The following is a 15313-nucleotide window of genomic DNA, read 5'->3' on the forward strand; positions in this document are numbered from 1 at the left end:
CAAAAGGTTTATTCAAATAGCATTGCGACGCCCGGCGAAAAACTAAAAAAGGGTGCAACACCGGGACTTCCCGGGAGGTCACCCATCCCAGTACTACTCCGGCCCAAGCGCGCTTAACTGCGGAGTTCTGATGGGATCCGGTGCACTAACGCTGGTATGATCGCACCCGTTATGAGCTTGTCGCAGTGTGTACTTAGCAAACCGCGACCCACGTGCGAATCCACCCCGGCCACCCACCCCCGTCGAGGTGCACACCCTCCCTCGCGAAGTGCGCCCCGTTCGCCAAGTGTGAGCCCTGCCCGGGTGCGCGCACCTTGCTAGGGCGTCGGGTGTGCACCCGGCCCGGCCTACGTGCGTGCACCTGGACGGGGCGTCGTGTGCGTGCAGTGTCCCGTCTGCAACGCGGTGCCCACACACCACCTCGGGCGCAACGACCTGCGCTCACATGTGGGCCGAGTGCACCTTGGTGCATGTTCGGGGCGCCTCGGGTGCACGCTCGATCTTGCCCCGGTGCACCAAGGCGCTCGGTTTGCCCCGGGTGCGCACTTGGTGCAAGGTGGGCACCCAAAATAGGGATCAAGCACCAAAACACAAGTTTCGGGATGCAAAATGGGACCCAAGGACCACAAATGCGTTCCAAGACCCATGATGGGTCCACGAGAACAAAAATGTGTTCCGAGACTTAATAAACAAATATTGGGTTTTAGGAGAAGAAACATGCTCTGATGCCCAAAACGAGAATCGACCCCGAAAAGGCCACAGGCCAAAAGTGGGATGCGAGACAAAAAAAAATGGGACCCGAGGACCAAAATTGGGTTCCCAGGTCGAAGACAGGGCAACCGGACAAGAAACGACCTCTAAGGCTCGAAATGAGTCCCGACGACTAAAACTTGACAAGAAGCACCCATCAGGCACCCAACTCGACACCCATGGGATGCCGACCCACCCGGGCTTCCACCTAGCACACCTTGGCACCCACCCACCCTCGCACCCAACCTCGCACCCAACTTAGCACCTTTGAACCCACATTGGCACTCACCCTGACCCTGGCACCTTGGAACCCACATTGGCACTCACCTTGACCCTGGCACCCACCTTTGCACTCACCTTGGGACCCACCCTGGCTCCCACCTCGGCACCCACCCAGACACCCACCTTGGTTCCTTGGCACCCACCTTGGATCCTTGGCACCCACCCCGACACCCACCTTGGCACGCAACTTGGCTACTTGCCACCCACCTTGGCTCCTTGACGCCCACCCCGACAACCACCCCGTGACCTACCCTGGCTAGGGTTGGTGCACACCCACCCTGGTGCCCACCTTGGCACCCACCCCATGACCCACCTTGGCACGCACCTTAGTACCCACCCCGTTACCCACCCTAGGACCCACCCCGTGACCCACCTTGGCCAGGGTGGGTGCCTTGGTGCGCACAACTTGCCTGGGCTGCACACCAGGGCGGGCTCAAGATGGCACCCGCGTTCCGTTTTTTTCACTATCTTTCAAAACGGAAATTTTAAAATCTCGTTTTTTTTTTTTTTTTGCCTTTTCTGGAAATTAGTGAAGGCAGCGCATCAAAGGTGCGCAATGCTGGTGCGAACCCGGGAGCGCTCCGATGTGTGCTCCAAGGTGCGGCGTGCACGAAGTCCGAGCCCGGCTTGCCCCGGGTGCGCACCTCGCGTGCACCTTCGCCGGGGTGAGCACCTTGGCTGGGTTGCGCGCCCTGGTGCGCACCAAGGAGCGCTCTGAAGTGTGCTCCAAGGTGCGGCGTGCACGAAGTCGGAGCTCGGTTTGCCCCGGGTGTGCACCTCGGGTGCGCACCTCGCGTGCACCTTCGCTGCGGTGGGCACCTTGGCTGGGTTGCGCGCCTTGGTGGGCACCATGCAGTGCACGAAGTCGGAGCCCGGTTTGCCCCGGGCGCGCACCTCCGCCAGGGTGGGCACCTTGGTGCGCACAACTTGCCTGGGCTGCGCACCAGGAAGGGCTCAAGATGGCACCCGCGTTCCGTTTTTTTCACTATCTTTCAGAACGGAAATTTTAAAATATCGTTTTTTTTTGCCTTTTCTGGAAATTAGTGAAGGCAGCGCATCAAAGGTGCGCAACGCTGGTGCGAACCTGGGAGCGCTCCGATGTGTGCTCCAAGGTGCGGCGTGCACGAAGTCGGAGCCCGGTTTGCCCCGGGTGCGCCCTGGTGGGCACCATGGTGCGCACCAAGGAGCGCTCCGAAGTGTGCTCCAAGGTGCGGCCTGCACGAAGTCGGAGCCCGGTTTGCCCCGGGCGTGCACCGCGGGTGGGCACCTTGGTGCGCATGCCTTGCCTGGGCTGCGCACCAGGGCGGGCTCAAGATGGCACCCGCGTTCCGTTTTTTTCACTATCTTTCAAAACGGAAATTTTAAAATCTCATTTTTTTTTGCCTTTTCTGGAAATTAGTGAAGGCAGCGCATCAAAGGTGCGCACCTCGCTGCCCACCACGGTGCGCAACGCCGGTGGGCACCCGGGAGTGCTTCGAAGTGTGCTCCAAGGTGCTGCGTGCACGTTGTCGGAGCCCGGTTTGCCCCGGGTGCGCACCTCGCGTGCACCTTCGTCGGGGTGGGCACCTTGGCTGGGTTTGCCCCGGCTGCGCTCCGAAGCCGGGGTTATTGGAGCGCCGCCTCTTTTTTTGTCGGAGCGTTTGGTGGGGTTTCTCGCATTGGCTCTTCCCAGGCCCGGTTGCCACCCTGGCGCGCACGAAGTCGGAAGTAGGGTTAATTGCCCGGGTGCGCACCTTTGCCAGGGTGGGCACCTTACCTGGGCTGTGCACCAGGGCGGGCTCAAGATGGCACCCGCGTTCCGTTTTTTTCACTATCTTTCAAAACGGAAATTTTAAAATCTCCTCTTTTTTTTGCCTTTTCTGGAAATTAGTGAAGGCAGCGCATCAAAGGTGCGCACCTCGCTGCCCACCTTGGTGTGCTCTGAGGTGCGCACCCGGGAGCGCTACGAAGTGTGCTCCAAGGTGCGGCGTGCACGTTGTCGGAGCCCGGTTTGCCCCGGGTGCGCACCTCGCCTGCACCTTGGCCGGGGTGGGCACCCTGGCTGGGTTTGCCCAGGGTGCGCTCCGAAGCGGGGTTACTGGAGCGCCCCCTCTTTTTTTGTCAGAGCGTTTGGTGGGGTTTCTCACATTGGCTCTTCCCAGGCCCGGTTGTTGGGTGCGCTCCCACCCTGGGCGCGCGCGAAGTTGGAAGTTGGGTTAATTGCCCGGGCGCGCACCTTCGCCAGGGTGGGCACCTTGGTGCGCACACCTTGGCTGGGCTGCGCACCAGGGCGGGCTCAAGATGGCACCAGCATTCCCTTTTTCTCACTATCTTTCAAAACGGAAATTTTAAAATCTCGTTTTCTTTTGCCTTTTATGGAAATTAGTGAAGGCATCGCATCAAAGGTGCGCACCTCGCTGCCCACCTTGGTGTGCTCCGAGGTGCCCACCACGGTGCGCTCCGAGGTGCCCACCACGGTGCGCAACGCCGGTGCGAACCCGGGAGCGCCCCGATGTGTGCTCCAAGGTGCGGCGTGCACGAAGCCGGACCCCGGTTTGCCCCGGGTGCGCACCTCGCGTGCACCTTGGTGCGCACACCTTGGCTGGGTTGCGCGGCCTGGTGGGCACCATGGTGCGCACCAAGGAGCGCTCCGAAGTGTGCTCCAAGGTGCGGCGTGCACGAAGTCCTAGCCCGGTTTGCCCCGGGTGCGCACCTTCGCCGCGGTGGGCACCATGGCGTGCACGAAGTCGGAGCCCGGTTTGCCCCGGGTGCGCACCTCGCGTGCACCTTCGCCGGGGTGGGGCACCTCGGCTGGGTTGCGCGCCCTGGTGCGCACCAAGGAGCGCTCCGAAGTGTGCTCCAAGGTGCGGCGTGCACGAAGTCGGAGCCCGGTTTGCCCCGGGTGCGCACCTTCGCCGCGGTGGGCACCCTGGTGCGCACCATGGCGTGCACGAAGTCGGAGCCCGGTTTGCCCCGGGTGCGCACCTCGCGGTTGCACCTTCGGCGGGGTTGCGCGCCCTGGTGCGCACCAAGGAGCGCTCCGAAGTGTGCTCCAAGGTGCGGCGTGCACGAAGTCGGAGCCCGGTTTGCCCCGGGTGCGCACCTCGCGTGCACCTTCGGCGGGGTTGCGCGCCCTGGTGGGCACCATGGTGCGCACCAAGGAGCGCTCCGAAGTGTGCTCCAAGGTGCGGCGTGCACGAAGTCGGAGCCCGGTTTGCCCCGGGTGCGCACCTCGCGTGCACCTTCGCCGCGGTGGGCACCATGGCGTGCACGAAGTCGGAGCCCGGTTTTGCCCCGGGTGCGCACCTCGCGTGCACCTTCGCCGGGGTGGGCACCTCGGCTGGGTTGCGCGCCCTGGTGCGCACCAAGGAGCGCTCCGAAGTGTGCTCCAAGGTGCGGCGTGCACGAAGTCGGAGCCCGGTTTGCCCCGGGTGCGCACCTCGCGTGCACCTTCGCCGCGGTGGGCACCATGGCGTGCACGAAGTCGGAGCCCGGTTTGCCCCGGGTGCGCACCCCGCGTGCACCTTCGCCGGGGTGGGCACCTCGGCTGGGTTGCGCGCCCTGGTGCGCACCAAGGAGCGCTCCGAAGTGTGCTCCAAGGTGCGGCGTGCACGAAGTCGGAGCCCGGTTTGCCCCGGGTGCGCACCTCGCGTGCACCTTCGCCGCGGTGGGCACCTTGGCTGGGTTGGGCACCATGAGCGCTCCGAAGTGTGCTCCAAGGTGCGCACCATGGCCCTCCAAGGTGCGCAGCATGGCGTGCACGAAGTCGGAGCCCGGTTTGCCCCGGGTGCGCACCTCGCGTGCACCTTCGCCAGGGTGGGCACCTCGGTGCGCACACCTTCTCAATGTTTTCTTGCCTTTTCTGGAAATTGGTGAAGGCAGCGCATCAAAGGTGCGCACCTCGGTGTGCTCCGAGGTGCGAACCCGAGAGCGCTCCGAGGTGCCCACGAAGTCGAAAGTCGGGTTAATTGCATTGTTTTCCCCGGGTGCGCTCCGAGGTGCGCAACATCGGTGCGCACCAAGGAGGGCTCCGAAGTGTGCTCCAAGGTGCGCACGATTCGGAGCTCGGTTTGCCCGGGGTGCGCACACCTTGGCTGGGTTGCGGCACCCTTTGTGCGCTCCAAGGTGCGCACGAAGTCGGAGCTCGGTTTGCCCCGGGTGCGCACCTTCGCCAGGGTGCGCACCTTGATGCGCACGCCTTGGCTGGGCTGCGCACCTTGGTGGGCGCCATGGTGCGCACCTTTCGTGCGCTCCAAGGTGCGCACGAAGTCGGAGCTCGGTTTGCCCCGGGTGCGCACCTTGGTGGGCGCCATGGTGCACTCCGAGGTGCCCAAGATTGGTGCGCACCAAGGAGCGCTCCGAAGTGCGCTCCAAGGTGCGCAGGTGCGCGCGAAGTCGAAAGTTGGGTTAATTGTCCGGTTTGCCTCGGGTGCGCACCTTGCGTGCACCTTCGCCAGGGTGGGCGCCTTGGTGCGCACACCTTGGCTGGGCTGCGCACCCGGGCGCGCACACCTTGGCACCCGCGTTTCCTTCATTTTAAATTTTTTTTTTTTACAATCTCTCAAGTGGGAAATTCTATAATCTCAACTTTTTTTGCCTTTTCAGGAAACTTTTGAATGGAGCGCATCATTGGTGCGCTCCGAAGTGTGCTCCAAGGTGCGCACCTCTGGTGTGCTCCAAAGCTCTCTCCAGCTGCGTGCACCTGCCCCGGCCGCGCACCCGGCCCCGCCCAGCTTCGCTCACCTGTCCCGGGCGTCTGGTGCGGAACCTTAGAGTAAGAAACATCACCGTGCACCTTGGCCAACGTGCGCGACTCGACCGAGCGCGCACTGGCCGAGGTGCACACCGATTTCACCTGGGTGCGCGCGCAGCACCTCGGGCGCACCGGGGTGCGCGCACAACGCCCGGGTTGCACCGTGGCCTGTGTGCTCGGGGCGCCTCGGGTGCGCGCTCGGTGTCGCCCCCGCGCGCGCGGTAGTGCGGGCAGCGCACCCCGGCCCGGCCCGGCCCCGACGAGAACGCAAACGGGCAAAAGGTTTATTCAAATAGCATTGCGACGCCCGGCGAAAAACTAAAAAAGGGTGCAACACCGGGACTTCCCGGGAGGTCACCCATCCCAGTACTACTCCGGCCCAAGCGCGCTTAACTGCGGAGTTCTGATGGGATCCGGTGCACTAACGCTGGTATGATCGCACCCGTTATGAGCTTGTCGCAGTGTGTACTTAGCAAACCGCGACCCACGTGCGAATCCACCCCGGCCACCCACCCCCGTCGAGGTGCACACCCTCCCTCGCGAAGTGCGCCCCGTTCGCCAAGTGTGAGCCCTGCCCGGGTGCGCGCACCTTGCTAGGGCGTCGGGTGTGCACCCGGCCCGGCCTACGTGCGTGCACCTGGACGGGGCGTCGTGTGCGTGCAGTGTCCCGTCTGCAACGCGGTGCCCACACACCACCTCGGGCGCAACGACCTGCGCTCACATGTGGGCCGAGTGCACCTTGGTGCATGTTCGGGGCGCCTCGGGTGCACGCTCGATCTTGCCCCGGTGCACCAAGGCGCTCGGTTTGCCCCGGGTGCGCACTTGGTGCAAGGTGGGCACCCAAAATAGGGATCAAGCACCAAAACACAAGTTTCGGGATGCAAAATGGGACCCAAGGACCACAAATGCGTTCCAAGACCCATGATGGGTCCACGAGAACAAAAATGTGTTCCGAGACTTAATAAACAAATATTGGGTTTTAGGAGAAGAAACATGCTCTGATGCCCAAAACGAGAATCGACCCCGAAAAGGCCACAGGCCAAAAGTGGGATGCGAGACAAAAAAAAATGGGACCCGAGGACCAAAATTGGGTTCCCAGGTCGAAGACAGGGCAACCGGACAAGAAACGACCTCTAAGGCTCGAAATGAGTCCCGACGACTAAAACTTGACAAGAAGCACCCATCAGGCACCCAACTCGACACCCATGGGATGCCGACCCACCCGGGCTTCCACCTAGCACACCTTGGCACCCACCCACCCTCGCACCCAACCTCGCACCCAACTTAGCACCTTTGAACCCACATTGGCACTCACCCTGACCCTGGCACCTTGGAACCCACATTGGCACTCACCTTGACCCTGGCACCCACCTTTGCACTCACCTTGGGACCCACCCTGGCTCCCACCTCGGCACCCACCCAGACACCCACCTTGGTTCCTTGGCACCCACCTTGGATCCTTGGCACCCACCCCGACACCCACCTTGGCACGCAACTTGGCTACTTGCCACCCACCTTGGCTCCTTGACGCCCACCCCGACAACCACCCCGTGACCTACCCTGGCTAGGGTTGGTGCACACCCACCCTGGTGCCCACCTTGGCACCCACCCCATGACCCACCTTGGCACGCACCTTAGTACCCACCCCGTTACCCACCCTAGGACCCACCCCGTGACCCACCTTGGCCAGGGTGGGTGCCTTGGTGCGCACAACTTGCCTGGGCTGCACACCAGGGCGGGCTCAAGATGGCACCCGCGTTCCGTTTTTTTCACTATCTTTCAAAACGGAAATTTTAAAATCTCGTTTTTTTTTTTTTTTTGCCTTTTCTGGAAATTAGTGAAGGCAGCGCATCAAAGGTGCGCAATGCTGGTGCGAACCCGGGAGCGCTCCGATGTGTGCTCCAAGGTGCGGCGTGCACGAAGTCCGAGCCCGGCTTGCCCCGGGTGCGCACCTCGCGTGCACCTTCGCCGGGGTGAGCACCTTGGCTGGGTTGCGCGCCCTGGTGCGCACCAAGGAGCGCTCTGAAGTGTGCTCCAAGGTGCGGCGTGCACGAAGTCGGAGCTCGGTTTGCCCCGGGTGTGCACCTCGGGTGCGCACCTCGCGTGCACCTTCGCTGCGGTGGGCACCTTGGCTGGGTTGCGCGCCTTGGTGGGCACCATGCAGTGCACGAAGTCGGAGCCCGGTTTGCCCCGGGCGCGCACCTCCGCCAGGGTGGGCACCTTGGTGCGCACAACTTGCCTGGGCTGCGCACCAGGAAGGGCTCAAGATGGCACCCGCGTTCCGTTTTTTTCACTATCTTTCAGAACGGAAATTTTAAAATATCGTTTTTTTTTGCCTTTTCTGGAAATTAGTGAAGGCAGCGCATCAAAGGTGCGCAACGCTGGTGCGAACCTGGGAGCGCTCCGATGTGTGCTCCAAGGTGCGGCGTGCACGAAGTCGGAGCCCGGTTTGCCCCGGGTGCGCCCTGGTGGGCACCATGGTGCGCACCAAGGAGCGCTCCGAAGTGTGCTCCAAGGTGCGGCCTGCACGAAGTCGGAGCCCGGTTTGCCCCGGGCGTGCACCGCGGGTGGGCACCTTGGTGCGCATGCCTTGCCTGGGCTGCGCACCAGGGCGGGCTCAAGATGGCACCCGCGTTCCGTTTTTTTCACTATCTTTCAAAACGGAAATTTTAAAATCTCATTTTTTTTTGCCTTTTCTGGAAATTAGTGAAGGCAGCGCATCAAAGGTGCGCACCTCGCTGCCCACCACGGTGCGCAACGCCGGTGGGCACCCGGGAGTGCTTCGAAGTGTGCTCCAAGGTGCTGCGTGCACGTTGTCGGAGCCCGGTTTGCCCCGGGTGCGCACCTCGCGTGCACCTTCGTCGGGGTGGGCACCTTGGCTGGGTTTGCCCCGGCTGCGCTCCGAAGCGGGGTTATTGGAGCGCCGCCTCTTTTTTTGTCGGAGCGTTTGGTGGGGTTTCTCGCATTGGCTCTTCCCAGGCCCGGTTGCCACCCTGGCGCGCACGAAGTCGGAAGTAGGGTTAATTGCCCGGGTGCGCACCTTTGCCAGGGTGGGCACCTTACCTGGGCTGTGCACCAGGGCGGGCTCAAGATGGCACCCGCGTTCCGTTTTTTTCACTATCTTTCAAAACGGAAATTTTAAAATCTCCTCTTTTTTTTGCCTTTTCTGGAAATTAGTGAAGGCAGCGCATCAAAGGTGCGCACCTCGCTGCCCACCTTGGTGTGCTCTGAGGTGCGCACCCGGGAGCGCTACGAAGTGTGCTCCAAGGTGCGGCGTGCACGTTGTCGGAGCCCGGTTTGCCCCGGGTGCGCACCTCGCCTGCACCTTGGCCGGGGTGGGCACCCTGGCTGGGTTTGCCCAGGGTGCGCTCCGAAGCGGGGTTACTGGAGCGCCCCCTCTTTTTTTGTCAGAGCGTTTGGTGGGGTTTCTCGCATTGGCTCTTCCCAGGCCCGGTTGTTGGGTGCGCTCCCACCCTGGCGCGCGCGAAGTTGGAAGTTGGGTTAATTGCCCGGGCGCGCACCTTCGCCAGGGTGGGCACCTTGGTGCGCACACCTTGGCTGGGCTGCGCACCAGGGCGGGCTCAAGATGGCACCAGCATTCCCTTTTTCTCACTATCTTTCAAAACGGAAATTTTAAAATCTCGTTTTGTTTTGCCTTTTATGGAAATTAGTGAAGGCATCGCATCAAAGGTGCGCACCTCGCTGCCCACCTTGGTGTGCTCCGAGGTGCCCACCACGGTGCGCTCCGAGGTGCCCACCACGGTGCGCAACGCCGGTGCGAACCCGGGAGCGCCCCGATGTGTGCTCCAAGGTGCGGCGTGCACGAAGCCGGACCCCGGTTTGCCCCGGGTGCGCACCTCGCGTGCACCTTGGTGCGCACACCTTGGCTGGGTTGCGCGGCCTGGTGGGCACCATGGTGCGCACCAAGGAGCGCTCCGAAGTGTGCTCCAAGGTGCGGCGTGCACGAAGTCCTAGCCCGGTTTGCCCCGGGTGCGCACCTTCGCCGCGGTGGGCACCATGGCGTGCACGAAGTCGGAGCCCGGTTTGCCCCGGGTGCGCACCTCGCGTGCACCTTCGCCGGGGTGGGCACCTCGGCTGGGTTGCGCGCCCTGGTGCGCACCAAGGAGCGCTCCGAAGTGTGCTCCAAGGTGCGGCGTGCACGAAGTCGGAGCCCGGTTTGCCCCGGGTGCGCACCTTCGCCGCGGTGGGCACCCTGGTGCGCACCATGGCGTGCACGAAGTCGGAGCCCGGTTTGCCCCGGGTGCGCACCTCGCGTGCACCTTCGGCGGGGTTGCGCGCCCTGGTGCGCACCAAGGAGCGCTCCGAAGTGTGCTCCAAGGTGCGGCGTGCACGAAGTCGGAGCCCGGTTTGCCCCGGGTGCGCACCTCGCGTGCACCTTCGGCGGGGTTGCGCGCCCTGGTGGGCACCATGGTGCGCACCAAGGAGCGCTCCGAAGTGTGCTCCAAGGTGCGGCGTGCACGAAGTCGGAGCCCGGTTTGCCCCGGGTGCGCACCTCGCGTGCACCTTCGCCGCGGTGGGCACCATGGCGTGCACGAAGTCGGAGCCCGGTTTGCCCCGGGTGCGCACCTCGCGTGCACCTTCGCCGGGGTGGGCACCTCGGCTGGGTTGCGCGCCCTGGTGCGCACCAAGGAGCGCTCCGAAGTGTGCTCCAAGGTGCGGCGTGCACGAAGTCGGAGCCCGGTTTGCCCCGGGTGCGCACCTCGCGTGCACCTTCGCCGCGGTGGGCACCATGGCGTGCACGAAGTCGGAGCCCGGTTTGCCCCGGGTGCGCACCCCGCGTGCACCTTCGCCGGGGTGGGCACCTCGGCTGGGTTGCGCGCCCTGGTGCGCACCAAGGAGCGCTCCGAAGTGTGCTCCAAGGTGCGGCGTGCACGAAGTCGGAGCCCGGTTTGCCCCGGGTGCGCACCTCGCGTGCACCTTCGCCGCGGTGGGCACCTTGGCTGGGTTGGGCACCATTGAGCGCTCCGAAGTGTGCTCCAAGGTGCGCACCATGGCCCTCCAAGGTGCGCAGCATGGCGTGCACGAAGTCGGAGCCCGGTTTGCCCCGGGTGCGCACCTCGCGTGCACCTTCGCCAGGGTGGGCACCTCGGTGCGCACACCTTCTCAATGTTTTCTTGCCTTTTCTGGAAATTGGTGAAGGCAGCGCATCAAAGGTGCGCACCTCGGTGTGCTCCGAGGTGCGAACCCGAGAGCGCTCCGAGGTGCCCACGAAGTCGAAAGTCGGGTTAATTGCATTGTTTTCCCCGGGTGCGCTCCGAGGTGCGCAACATCGGTGCGCACCAAGGAGGGCTCCGAAGTGTGCTCCAAGGTGCGCACGATTCGGAGCTCGGTTTGCCCGGGGTGCGCACACCTTGGCTGGGTTGCGCACCCTTTGTGCGCTCCAAGGTGCGCACGAAGTCGGAGCTCGGTTTGCCCCGGGTGCGCACCTTCGCCAGGGTGCGCACCTTGATGCGCACGCCTTGGCTGGGCTGCGCACCTTGGTGGGCGCCATGGTGCGCACCTTTCGTGCGCTCCAAGGTGCGCACGAAGTCGGAGCTCGGTTTGCCCCGGGTGCGCACCTTGGTGGGCGCCATGGTGCACTCCGAGGTGCCCAAGATTGGTGCGCACCAAGGAGCGCTCCGAAGTGCGCTCCAAGGTGCGCAGGTGCGCGCGAAGTCGAAAGTTGGGTTAATTGTCCGGTTTGCCTCGGGTGCGCACCTTGCGTGCACCTTCGCCAGGGTGGGCGCCTTGGTGCGCACACCTTGGCTGGGCTGCGCACCCGGGCGCGCACACCTTGGCACCCGCGTTTCCTTCATTTTAAATTTTTTTTTTTTACAATCTCTCAAGTGGGAAATTCTATAATCTCAACTTTTTTTGCCTTTTCAGGAAACTTTTGAATGGAGCGCATCATTGGTGCGCTCCGAAGTGTGCTCCAAGGTGCGCACCTCTGGTGTGCTCCAAAGCTCTCTCCAGCTGCGTGCACCTGCCCCGGCCGCGCACCCGGCCCCGCCCAGCTTCGCTCACCTGTCCCGGGCGTCTGGTGCGGAACCTTAGAGTAAGAAACATCACCGTGCACCTTGGCCAACGTGCGCGACTCGACCGAGCGCGCACTGGCCGAGGTGCACACCGATTTCACCTGGGTGCGCGCGCAGCACCTCGGGCGCACCGGGGTGCGCGCACAACGCCCGGGTTGCACCGTGGCCTGTGTGCTCGGGGCGCCTCGGGTGCGCGCTCGGTGTCGCCCCCGCGCGCGCGGTAGTGCGGGCAGCGCACCCCGGCCCGGCCCGGCCCCGACGAGAACGCAAACGGGCAAAAGGTTTATTCAAATAGCATTGCGACGCCCGGCGAAAAACTAAAAAAGGGTGCAACACCGGGACTTCCCGGGAGGTCACCCATCCCAGTACTACTCCGGCCCAAGCGCGCTTAACTGCGGAGTTCTGATGGGATCCGGTGCACTAACGCTGGTATGATCGCACCCGTTATGAGCTTGTCGCAGTGTGTACTTAGCAAACCGCGACCCACGTGCGAATCCACCCCGGCCACCCACCCCCGTCGAGGTGCACACCCTCCCTCGCGAAGTGCGCCCCGTTCGCCAAGTGTGAGCCCTGCCCGGGTGCGCGCACCTTGCTAGGGCGTCGGGTGTGCACCCGGCCCGGCCTACGTGCGTGCACCTGGACGGGGCGTCGTGTGCGTGCAGTGTCCCGTCTGCAACGCGGTGCCCACACACCACCTCGGGCGCAACGACCTGCGCTCACATGTGGGCCGAGTGCACCTTGGTGCATGTTCGGGGCGCCTCGGGTGCACGCTCGATCTTGCCCCGGTGCACCAAGGCGCTCGGTTTGCCCCGGGTGCGCACTTGGTGCAAGGTGGGCACCCAAAATAGGGATCAAGCACCAAAACACAAGTTTCGGGATGCAAAATGGGACCCAAGGACCACAAATGCGTTCCAAGACCCATGATGGGTCCACGAGAACAAAAATGTGTTCCGAGACTTAATAAACAAATATTGGGTTTTAGGAGAAGAAACATGCTCTGATGCCCAAAACGAGAATCGACCCCGAAAAGGCCACAGGCCAAAAGTGGGATGCGAGACAAAAAAAAATGGGACCCGAGGACCAAAATTGGGTTCCCAGGTCGAAGACAGGGCAACCGGACAAGAAACGACCTCTAAGGCTCGAAATGAGTCCCGACGACTAAAACTTGACAAGAAGCACCCATCAGGCACCCAACTCGACACCCATGGGATGCCGACCCACCCGGGCTTCCACCTAGCACACCTTGGCACCCACCCACCCTCGCACCCAACCTCGCACCCAACTTAGCACCTTTGAACCCACATTGGCACTCACCCTGACCCTGGCACCTTGGAACCCACATTGGCACTCACCTTGACCCTGGCACCCACCTTTGCACTCACCTTGGGACCCACCCTGGCTCCCACCTCGGCACCCACCCAGACACCCACCTTGGTTCCTTGGCACCCACCTTGGATCCTTGGCACCCACCCCGACACCCACCTTGGCACGCAACTTGGCTACTTGCCACCCACCTTGGCTCCTTGACGCCCACCCCGACAACCACCCCGTGACCTACCCTGGCTAGGGTTGGTGCACACCCACCCTGGTGCCCACCTTGGCACCCACCCCATGACCCACCTTGGCACGCACCTTAGTACCCACCCCGTTACCCACCCTAGGACCCACCCCGTGACCCACCTTGGCCAGGGTGGGTGCCTTGGTGCGCACAACTTGCCTGGGCTGCACACCAGGGCGGGCTCAAGATGGCACCCGCGTTCCGTTTTTTTCACTATCTTTCAAAACGGAAATTTTAAAATCTCGTTTTTTTTTTTTTTTTGCCTTTTCTGGAAATTAGTGAAGGCAGCGCATCAAAGGTGCGCAATGCTGGTGCGAACCCGGGAGCGCTCCGATGTGTGCTCCAAGGTGCGGCGTGCACGAAGTCCGAGCCCGGCTTGCCCCGGGTGCGCACCTCGCGTGCACCTTCGCCGGGGTGAGCACCTTGGCTGGGTTGCGCGCCCTGGTGCGCACCAAGGAGCGCTCTGAAGTGTGCTCCAAGGTGCGGCGTGCACGAAGTCGGAGCTCGGTTTGCCCCGGGTGTGCACCTCGGGTGCGCACCTCGCGTGCACCTTCGCTGCGGTGGGCACCTTGGCTGGGTTGCGCGCCTTGGTGGGCACCATGCAGTGCACGAAGTCGGAGCCCGGTTTGCCCCGGGCGCGCACCTCCGCCAGGGTGGGCACCTTGGTGCGCACAACTTGCCTGGGCTGCGCACCAGGAAGGGCTCAAGATGGCACCCGCGTTCCGTTTTTTTCACTATCTTTCAGAACGGAAATTTTAAAATATCGTTTTTTTTTGCCTTTTCTGGAAATTAGTGAAGGCAGCGCATCAAAGGTGCGCAACGCTGGTGCGAACCTGGGAGCGCTCCGATGTGTGCTCCAAGGTGCGGCGTGCACGAAGTCGGAGCCCGGTTTGCCCCGGGTGCGCCCTGGTGGGCACCATGGTGCGCACCAAGGAGCGCTCCGAAGTGTGCTCCAAGGTGCGGCCTGCACGAAGTCGGAGCCCGGTTTGCCCCGGGCGTGCACCGCGGGTGGGCACCTTGGTGCGCATGCCTTGCCTGGGCTGCGCACCAGGGCGGGCTCAAGATGGCACCCGCGTTCCGTTTTTTTCACTATCTTTCAAAACGGAAATTTTAAAATCTCATTTTTTTTTGCCTTTTCTGGAAATTAGTGAAGGCAGCGCATCAAAGGTGCGCACCTCGCTGCCCACCACGGTGCGCAACGCCGGTGGGCACCCGGGAGTGCTTCGAAGTGTGCTCCAAGGTGCTGCGTGCACGTTGTCGGAGCCCGGTTTGCCCCGGGTGCGCACCTCGCGTGCACCTTCGTCGGGGTGGGCACCTTGGCTGGGTTTGCCCCGGCTGCGCTCCGAAGCGGGGTTATTGGAGCGCCGCCTCTTTTTTTGTCGGAGCGTTTGGTGGGGTTTCTCGCATTGGCTCTTCCCAGGCCCGGTTGCCACCCTGGCGCGCACGAAGTCGGAAGTAGGGTTAATTGCCCGGGTGCGCACCTTTGCCAGGGTGGGCACCTTACCTGGGCTGTGCACCAGGGCGGGCTCAAGATGGCACCCGCGTTCCGTTTTTTTCACTATCTTTCAAAACGGAAATTTTAAAATCTCCTCTTTTTTTTGCCTTTTCTGGAAATTAGTGAAGGCAGCGCATCAAAGGTGCGCACCTCGCTGCCCACCTTGGTGTGCTCTGAGGTGCGCACCCGGGAGCGCTACGAAGTGTGCTCCAAGGTGCGGCGTGCACGTTGTCGGAGCCCGGTTTGCCCCGGGTGCGCACCTCGCCTGCACCTTGGCCGGGGTGGGCACCCTGGCTGGGTTTGCCCAGGGTGCGCTCCGAAGCGGGGTTACTGGAGCGCCCCCTCTTTTTTTGTCAGAGCGTTTGGTGGGGTTTCTCGCATTGGCTCTTCCCAGGCCCGGTTGTTGGGTGCGCTCCCACCCTGGCGCGCGCGAAGTTGGAAGTTGGGTTAATTGCCCGGGC

At 63.0% G+C, this 15313-nt stretch overlaps 3 non-coding genes across 3 annotated transcripts; all 3 read right to left on the minus strand.

Moving 5' to 3' along the window:
• Nucleotides 1–49: 49 nt before the first annotated feature.
• On the minus strand, nucleotides 50–168 carry LOC131863489 (5S ribosomal RNA). Its single transcript, XR_009362390.1, has one exon. It is a non-coding gene; the product is annotated as a 5S ribosomal RNA (ribosomal RNA).
• Nucleotides 169–6089: 5921 nt separating this feature from the next.
• Nucleotides 6090–6208, minus strand: LOC131863490 (5S ribosomal RNA). The gene has a single exon (XR_009362391.1). It is a non-coding gene; the product is annotated as a 5S ribosomal RNA (ribosomal RNA).
• A 5915-nt stretch (nucleotides 6209–12123) lies between these two features.
• Nucleotides 12124–12242, minus strand: LOC131863491 (5S ribosomal RNA). Its single transcript, XR_009362392.1, has one exon. It is a non-coding gene; the product is annotated as a 5S ribosomal RNA (ribosomal RNA).
• Between the last annotated feature and the right edge of the window lie 3071 nt (nucleotides 12243–15313).

This window comes from Cryptomeria japonica, unplaced genomic scaffold (genome assembly GCF_030272615.1).
Source record: "Cryptomeria japonica unplaced genomic scaffold, Sugi_1.0 HiC_scaffold_64, whole genome shotgun sequence".
Classification (NCBI taxonomy): Eukaryota; Viridiplantae; Streptophyta; class Pinopsida; order Cupressales; family Cupressaceae; genus Cryptomeria; species Cryptomeria japonica.